General features: G+C 41.4%; 1 pseudogene; it reads left to right on the forward strand.

Moving 5' to 3' along the window:
- Positions 1-7,002, forward strand: part of LOC114024248 — a 32,445-nt pseudogene extending 25,443 nt beyond the window's left edge.
- Positions 7,003-9,838: the final 2,836 nt, after the last annotated feature.

Raw genomic sequence — 9,838 nt, forward strand, 5'->3', positions numbered from 1 at the left:
CCAATTTTTACTCTTTTACTTTAAATTCAGCATGTAGTTTAGGTAAAATCTAAGAGAATCCACTTGCCAAGTATTGCCAGTTAATCAATACACAGTAATTAAGCACCTACTATGTGCTAGGCACTGTACTAAACATTGGTGATAGAAAGAATGGCAAAAGATAATCCCTTGCTCTCAAGAAGCTCGCAATGTGATGGGAGAAGATAACACATAAAAAGAAGTTGAAAAGTGAGGGGATGAGGAGGGGATGAGAGGGTGCCTAGCTCAGGGGCATAGGGGCGTGATGAGGTCCAGAGGGCTGCAGCCATGTGAGAAATTGAGCAGGAAGAGCTCTCTGGTGTCACTTTAAACTCCGTAGCTCAGGTAAATTCTAAGAAAAGTCAGTTGCCAAGTGTTGCTAAGGGAAATCAGCTAGGAGAGCTGTTAACTAGCAAGTCCTATATAGATTTAGGAAAGAAAGGAGATGAGTGTTTTACTTTAATCTTACAAGGAATGAAAAATAAAGATTTTCTTAAAAGGTCAGAAAAACCTCCTGGGGAAGTCTAGATGAAGTTATTTTTATGGTTCTGAAAAACCTGTCTGAGCCTCAGTACTCCTTAAGGTTGTTATGAGGCTTAGTTAAGATAATGTATGTCAGCTATTATCAGCAATAGTATCACAAGCTTTTAGATTAGAAGAAAGGTTAAAGGAAATACAGATTATGACTGGAAGAAGAAAGGCAGAAAGATCTCCTGGAGTCATCTCAAGTTGCGAGGATCAGAAGTTCTCAGCTGGACACCAGGTCAACCAGAGAACCATAAACTATTCAAATACAAAACGCTCTGTTTGGCATTCAAAGCCCATCATAACCTAGTCTCCTTCTCCCTTTCTAGTCTTCTTACACCTTACTCTCCACCACATACTCTTTGAATCAGTGACACTGTTCTCCTTCCTGTTCCATGAACACTGCATTCCATCTCTCAGCTCTTACATTATCTCTTACTGTTGTACCCATGGCTGGAATGGAATCCTTCTCCACTCCGCCTATTGAAATCCTGTCTTTTACTGGAGACCTTCCCTAACTCCTCTTAATTATTTTCTATTTATCCTATATCCTTGCTTTATACACACACACACACACACACACACACACACACACACACACACACACAGAGTGAGATCTGCCTTTGTATACATACTTGCTTTGTATATATTTATTGCATGTTGTCTCACTCATTAGATTGTAAGCTCCTTGAGGGCACAACTGTCTTTTGCTTCTTTTTGTATTCTCATTGCTTGGCATGGTGCATAGCACATAGAAGGTGCTTAATAAATGTTTATTGATTGATTGGTTGATTGATAAACTCCAGGAGTTTATCATCTCATGCTAGAACTATTCTGGTAGTTTTCTATCAGTTTTTCTTGTCTCTAGCCTATTCCTACTTCAGAACAATCATTCTACAATGCCATTATGATGATGTCACTCATCTAATCAAACACCTTTATTGAACAGAGCCCTTGTCTAGTTTCCCTGATTTTTGTCCTGGTAGGTCCATGGTGTATCAAGTTAGAGATCATAGAAACAGAGTAGAAAGCCAGGACCAGGCAAAGCAGGAAAGAAAAAGTATTGTCTAGGCATGGCAGCTGTCTTGGTCTAGAGTGAGCCCGGGATAAGCAGTCAAGCCCATCAAACTATCAGCAAATAGGGAGCCCACTGGTATAGGAGATAGGGCAAGACACTGTATCCTGAATGAGGAACACTCTCAGAAATGAAAGAGTACACAGGTGCTCTATTTCAAGGTAGTGCTGTGGGTCAGAAACCAGGCAGTAGTCAGGAACCAGGGAAACAGGTAATGCAGGTCATAGCAAGGCAGTGGGTCAGAAGCAGGGTGACATTCCTATCACTGATGGAGGGTTTAGCAAATCCTCAGCAAGTTTCTCTGGTCCTACCTAGATTGTGCCCTCTGCTTCATATGCTGCTTTAGGGTGAATTGTCATTGCTTGTTAGGATTACAGAGCCAGCAACGTAGGCTTAGGCCTGAGGACCAGAAAACTTTGCATGTTTGCTACATTTCATGCATATTACATATAATCAATGAGATGTGTCTCTAATAAAGTCCTATTCCAATGCCTTGGCATGGAATGGAAAGGACTCTGAATTATCCAAGGCTATGCTAGCAAACCATATACTCTGGCAGGGCCTTCCAACTTGCAAGGTTTGAATATGGGCTGAGGAATGAACTCTGCATCTATTAGCAAAGATCAGCCTAGTTAAGTTCAGAGGAGTTCATCACCAGGCAATCGACCACCAGCTAATGAATTTGAGAGGTCACAGAAACTCACTAAGTGAAAGGAATATTTGACATCCACATGTGTGGAAGGAATAGCCAGAGTAGTGGAACAACAGAGAACATTTACTATCCCTATAGAACTTTTATTAGATTCTGTAAGCTTTTAAAACAAAACTTTTGTTTAAATAAAAATAGAGATAGAGACTGGACCTATGAACACATCGGTTTGAGGAGCTTCCAGAAGAGGAAATTCCTTCTCTTCGTGAAAATCTACTACATCTTAGTCTTAAAGAGTTGTCTATACCACTGAGAAGTTAAGTGGCTTGCCCCGAGCCACACAAACTATATGTGTGACTGGACTATGAACTCATATCTTCATGTCTCCAATGCCAACTCTCCATCCATTCTACCACACTGCCTCTCACACAAAGCTGTTCATTTGCCTTGTTAATATAATCCAACCAATACCAAAATGGAGAACAAAAGAAAAGAAAGCAAAACAAGTCATACTATCTCTTATTGCTTAAAATAACTTTATTTGATCTATTCTATGTCATACAGTTACACACAGTTATGTCAGAGATGTTTTTAAAGTCAGTTCTCAATGACTTAAAATGTCCTGATCAGCTTTTCTTTTGATCTGAAGATAACTATATTGTATCTGTTCAATCTATCTTGAACGCTTTTACATGTTTTTCTTGAGGCTTCTTATATGTGTCCATAAGAAACCAGGGTGGTTTTTAGGCAGGCTAATTGCCTATCAGCAAAAACTGACAATTTAGAATCTCACTCTAGAGAGCTAGGATGAGTAGATTGGCTTTGGCTTTGGAATAAGGTCTGGGTTCATACCCCAATTCAACCCCTTACTGTCTTGTATGACCTTAGGTAATCATTTTATCCCTTCTGGGCCTCAGTTTTCTCATCTGTAAAATGAATGGACCAGATGATCTTTAAAGGGCCTTCTAGTTTTAAATCCTATGAGAAGGGGCCACTAGGTGGCTCAGTGGATAGAGCACCGGCCCTGGAGTCAGGAGAATCTGAGTTCAAATCCGGCCTCAGACATGTAACACTTATTAACTGTGTGACTTTGGGCAAGTCACTTAATCCCAATTGCCTCACCAAAAATAAAACAAAACAAAAAACTCCTATGAGAAGAATAGGATCTCAGTCATTTCTAAGCAAGACCAGATACATCTAGCAGGAATTAGATTGTTTTTCTTATCTGTAAAATCAGGGCATCGAGCTAGGTGACCTGAAAGTTCTAGAATCCTATCTAGCCACTGGACTTTGATGACTCTGGAGGAGAAAGTGAGGCCGTGCAAGTCAAGACATCATTCTTGTAATTTCATTGGTCCTTTTTGAGAATGAAGGATGAACACCAACAATTCATCTACATTCTAGAGTTTTAAGAACTAGAGGGGCATTCCATTTTGGCTCAGGTCTTCTTGCTTGGAGCAGTCAGGTGGCAAAGAGGAAACGAGAAAATGACCACTTTTCCCAGTTTGGATTTGTTTCCCTCCCTCCTCCCTCCACCCATCAGTAGTAGAAAAGAAGAACTATTTGTCCCCCAGAGTGGGAGAAATTGCCCAATTTGAAAAAATACTAAACAGCTAGTGAATGAATAGCTAATGAGCACGTTGTTGACTAAAGTCAAATCTGCCTTAGGGTCTCCAGACTCCAGGCATGTGTCCTACAGCAGTTAGCTACTGGAGTTATACTTAGCAGCTGCACAGAGATGCCATTAGTGCTGGAAGGAGATAACCAGAGGGACTCTGTGAAATCCTAACCTACAGACACTGATAACTGTAAATCACAATATTACTTTGGGTGAACATTAGGTAATTTATAGGGTGAGTCTAGCGAGTAAAGCTCCTAAGCTATTTGCCTCTTTAAAATGTCTTCTGCTGAGCGGCTTTGTATTGTTGTAACTGTTAAGTAGGTTATTATTATTTTTTTTTAAATTAGCCAGTCAAGAAATTATTTTATAATCCTAAATGGATATTCCTGAACCTCTCCTCAGCAGCCGCTTTGCCAAAGGGAGCAAGTCTTCCAAACCATAAGCTACTAAGGATGAGTGCCATCTAGTGGCTCATCTAATCAAGGACTAATGGTCTGACCTTAATGGAATGAGTCATACAGAATGCACCTAAGTCATGGATGTGTGTCTGCAAAGTGACAGCAATATGGCCCATTTGGACTTCAAAACAGCTGGCTTCCTCTTCTGAAATGGCATGAAGCCAAACCTTTTCTCTAGACCAGGTCTATTCCTCTAAGCTTCAGTCTGAAGCGAAGATCTCTCTTTCTGAGCATGGTTTCTCTTGGGCTGTTCTTATCACAGAGATTTGGGATGACATCATTCTGTCTCAGCCAATTTCGAATTAAACCTTTCATGTTAAAAATGGGTGGGTAACTTAGAAAATTGTTTTTGAGAGGACTAGAGTTATTTTGAAACACATAGGGACTGTACCTGTGGTTTCCCTGGCATAGGAAGATTCAGGGTGAAGAAATTCCTTTGAACAGCTTCTCTGTAACTTATATGTGGAGTTGCCTAGACCAATGGAAGATTAAGTGATTTGCTCAGGGGTCACACAGCTGGCATGTGTCAGAGGCAGAAATTGAACCCAGGTCTTCTGGGCTTCAAGGCTACATAGAACCAGAACATGCTATCTACAAAATTAAATACTTAATAATTATAGGCAAAGAGAACTCTTTATGCCAGATAATCATTTAGAACAGTAGACACAAGGCATCATCAACAAAAAAAATCATGAAAAGAAGTTAACTTTTGTCTCAGGTAAGGAGCCTCTTAAACATTTCCTGTGCAGACAGGCACCCATCTCAGTATCTAACAGCCTAGGGCATACAGGTAACAGGCAACCCACATTAGGGAGATGTTAGATGGAGAGATCAGGCTGACCCGACATTAAGTCAAATTACCAGGACAATAAAATAGAACAATAGAACCTATTCCATGATACTGGAAGAATTGGTCAATGGGACAACTCTGTTATCGATGATTTTTGAAAAATTATTGAAATGTCCCAATTTTTTTAAAGTTGAGAAAGTGGAATCCTGGAACTATAGACCTGTGACCTTGGCTTTGATTACTGTCAAAATCTGAGAAGACATTTTCTAAGAAATGATTTATAAGCATTTAAAAAAGAAGCCATGATCACTAAGAGCTAGCATGGCATCATCAAAGACAAGTCATGCCAGAATAGTGCCATTTCTTTTGCTAGTAAGGATGCTAGACTATATGCGGGAATGCTATAGACATAACAAACCTGAATTTCAGCATGGCACTTGACAGTTCCTCTCATGCAATCCTTACAGACAAGATGGGAAGATGGGAGCTCGATAACAGTATAGTTGAGTAGTTTCGGGAGCGGTTGAGAAACCAGTGTAGTTCCAAGTGTAGTCATCTTAAGTTGGACAAAGGTCATTAGTGGAGTGCTTGGATATTTGTTATAAGCCCTATGCTGTTCAGTATTTTTACCATTGACTCAGATGAGTCAGTGTATGCTTGTAATGTTTCCAAATGACACAAATCTGAGTGGTATAATTAATCAGTTAGAAGAGAGTCAGGGTCCAAGAAGATTTTAATAGCTTAGAGCAATGAAGTGGATCTAAGACTAATTTTTAAGGGAACAAATGAAAAGCCTTATACTTTGGATAAAAAACCCAAATTGAATAAATATAGGATGGGGCAGCATGGTTGAACAACATTTTTTATGAAAGACATCTAGGATTTTTTATGTATTGAAAACTCAACATATCAGTAGAATTAATAAGAAAGTCCCCAAAAGCAATGCCAGCTTGGGCCATATTGAAAGGCATACCACCCAGAGCAAGAGACATGTTAGTCTGACTATACTCTGCCCTGGACAGACCAAAGCTGGAGGAAGATTGTGTTCAGTTCTAAGAACCATGTTTTACAAAAACCATCGACAAACTAGAAGATTGCATTAAGAGGAGGAGAACCGGAGGAGTTGGGGGTGAATGGGGGGTGGGGGAGGATTTGGACCTAGCTGGTGTGTCTAAGTGTGTGTGTGTGTGTGTGTGTGTATGTGTGTGTGAGTTGTCTGTCAAGGCCAAGATTGGAAGCTGCCCCTTCTCCCAAAGACTTTTCATGGTCACCTTCAGTGTCACCACTATAGACACCAAGACGAGAACAGAGACAGTACAGAAGTTGTGCCCTAGAGGTCAGCTCCCATTTTTACTGTATGGCACTGAAGTACACATGGACACTAACAAGATTGAAGAGTTTTTGGAGGAGGTGCTGAGTCTCCCTAGGTACCCCAAGTTGGCAGCTAAGACCCCAGAATTCAACACAGCTGGGAGAGATATCTTTTGCCAAATTTTCTGCCTACATCAAGAATTCAAACCCAGCACTCAATGCCAACTTGGGAAAGGGGCTGTTGAAAGCCCTGAAGGTTCTTCAGACAACTATCTGACATCACCACTTCCCGAGGAGATTAATGAGACAAGTGCAGAAGATGAAGGGGTCTCCCACAGAAAGTTTCTGGATGGTGATGAGTTTCATTGGCTGATTGCAACCTACTGCTCAAGCTCCACATTGTACAGGTTATATGTAAGAAATATTGGGGATTTTCTATCCCAGAATTGTTTCGAGGGGTGCAAAGATACCTGCGTAATGCTTATGCCAGAGGGATTTGCTGATGCTGAGGAGATAGAACTGGCCTATGAGCTAGCAGCCAAAGCCCTACAGTAACCATGGACAGAGCTTCTTTTCTCATCTACTCCGCTGCTTCTTTCACAAATGGCTTGATAAGGCTGCCCAATGAACACATTTCAAGATGGCCACTGAGCACAGAATTTTGAAATAAAGTACAGAAGGGCAGAGAAGGCTGTTGGGGGGGCAGGGTGGGGAGGAAAATGAGTGGGATTTTTTTGGAAAGGGATAGGATGAAAATATTTCAATAGTAAAACAGTTAAAATACCAAAAAAAAAAAAAAAGAGGAAGGGAACCAAGATGGTGAGGGACTTGAATCTTCTGAATGAGCAGCACTTGAAGGAACCAGGGTGCCAAAGAGAAGACTGAAAGGAAGCATGGCAGCTATCTTCAAGTGTTCAAAGGAAGAGGGTCTTGTCTCCCTGGCCTGGAGAGAGCAGAATGTGGTGCAGTGGATGGAATGTCCAAGACCCATGAAACGCAGGGGCCTGAACAACTTAGAAGTAAAAGACCAAAAGCAGGGATTGAACTCCAGCCCCTTCCACTCTCCATCTGCTCTGCTTGAGTTCAGCGCCACAGAACAAGATGCCCCAGGGCAGGTTCGCCCCCAGGCCTCCCCCACCACCCCAGTTGACCCTTGTCCCCAACACCCCCTCCCAGCTTCCGTTTGTGTATTCCAAGTTCCCTAAAGGAAAGTGCTGTCTCTTTTTCTTATCTTGTATCCCCAGAGCTTAGCAGAGTGCTTAGCACATAGTAGGTTATTGAATCAAATTATTAAATTAGTTGAGAAATGTTTAACAAAAATAAATAAAAATGCAATAAAACACAGATAACATTTTAAAACTAAGTCAATATGTAGCTGGCAAGGATCTTTATGTATGGCATGTTGTTGTTTGTTATTGTTCAGTTTTGTCCAGGAATCTTCATGACACCATTTGGGGTTTTCTTGGCAAAGATACTGAAGTGGTTTGCCATTTCCTTCTCCAGCTCATTTTAGAAATGAGGAAACTGAGGCAAACGGGGTTCAGTAACTTGCCCAGGGTCACACAGCTAATAAGTGTCTGAGGCCAGATTTGAGCTCAGGGAAATGAATCTTCCTGACTCTAGGCCTGGTGCTCTGTACACTATGGTGCCACCTAACTGCCCTATGTACAGATTAGTGGCCCCATTTTGTTTTGTTTTTTTGTTTTGTTTTGTTTTTGTTTTGCTTTTTGGTGATGCAATCGGGGTTAAGTGACTTGCCCAGGGTCACACAGCTAGTAGGTGTTAAGTGTTTGAGGCTGGATTTGAACTCAGGTCCTCCTGACTCTAAGGCCAGAGCTCTATTCACTGCTCCACCTAGCTGCCCCAAGTGGCCCCATTTCTATTTGAGTCTGACACTACTATTGCCATAGCTCATTGAATCCAGGAAGAGAAGAAACAATTGTGGAATGAGCATTATTACTGTCATGAGTAATAACAATAGCTAGCATTACTTATAGTGTCTACTATGTGCCAGGCACTGTGTTAGCTATTTTATAAATAGATCTCATTTGATCCCGACAACAATCCTAGGAGGTAGGTGCTATTAAAGAAACTGAGGCAAACAGAGGTTAAATTACTTACCCAAGGTTGTACATCTAGGAAGTGTCTGAGGCTGCATTCAAACTCAGGTCTTCCTGACTCCCAGCCCGGTGTTCTATCCACTGGACCACCTAGCTGCCATGTATTGGTGGTATTTGTAGTGCTTGGCATCCTCCCAGTGGACAGACACGAAATAATTCCCCTGAGAGAATAGAAACTGAGTCATGGCATAGTGGCTCATACAAGATCACACAAGTTTGTGGATGAGCTGGAAGGAGATCCTTAAAAATATTCATCCTCCCCTCTCCCACAATATAACTGGGCAGCCAGAGTTCCTACCTTCTCTTGTAGATGGAGCTTAAGATTTGGAGTTAAGAAGATCTGGGTTCAAACCCTGCCTCAGACACTTCCTAGCTGGGTAACTCTGAGCAAGTCACTTAACCCCTCTCAGTTTGTTTCCTCAGTTTCCCCTCAGTAAGATGAGGGGGCTGGACTTAGTAGTCTTTTCCAGTTTTAAATTGATGATCCTACAATTTTTTTTTGGAGGAAGCACAGTCCATTCTTAATAACTGTACATGCCCAAGATCTCAGACTATTCTTCAGAAGTCAGTGGGAGCACCATCCATAGCCCTCCTTTGGAGCTTCCTGAAAGGGAAGGGTGCCATCTGGTGCAGTTTAAGCAGGACCTTTGGTGGTGGTGGTGGAGGTGGTGTCAATATCAGGGGTCTAGACAGATTTCAAGCTGCCAATGAAAGTGTAGTTTTATTTTAGCCCTGTTTCAATTCCCAACATCCTATTAATTCTTCCAGCAGGTTGGGATAAAACTATGGAAAGTGCCACTCATTCTCTTTTCCAATTTGATGTTTGCTTTGACCTTCCTCTGACCAGTCAGGGATGGAACTAAATGTAAACAGACAATTCCAGTAAGTACAGAATCATAGTAGGGCTGGAAGACAAGGGTCACTAAGTCCAACCACATTTTACAAATAATAATAAAAAAAAAAACACCTGAAATACAGAGAGGTTAAGTGATTTTCCTAGGGTCACATAGCTAGTAAGTGAACCTAGGCCTTGTTGACTTCAACTCCAGTGCCCCATTCACTACACCAGTTCCCTACATAATCAGAAACACTGCAAGTCAAGATGGTCAAGTGTCTTTGGAATTGATTTTGATCATTTAATCTCTAAAATGAAGAGGTTGAATTAGATTACCAAATTACCTTTAAGCTCTCTTCCAGCTCTAAATCTGGGATCTCTCTCTCTCTCTCTCCTCTCTCTCTCTCTCTCTCTCTCTCTCTCTCTCTCTCTCTCT

The sequence above is a fragment of the Vombatus ursinus genome, unplaced genomic scaffold, assembly GCF_900497805.2.
Source record: "Vombatus ursinus unplaced genomic scaffold, bare-nosed wombat genome assembly UNPS02014820.1, whole genome shotgun sequence".
In the NCBI taxonomy this organism is placed as follows: domain Eukaryota; kingdom Metazoa; phylum Chordata; class Mammalia; order Diprotodontia; family Vombatidae; genus Vombatus; species Vombatus ursinus.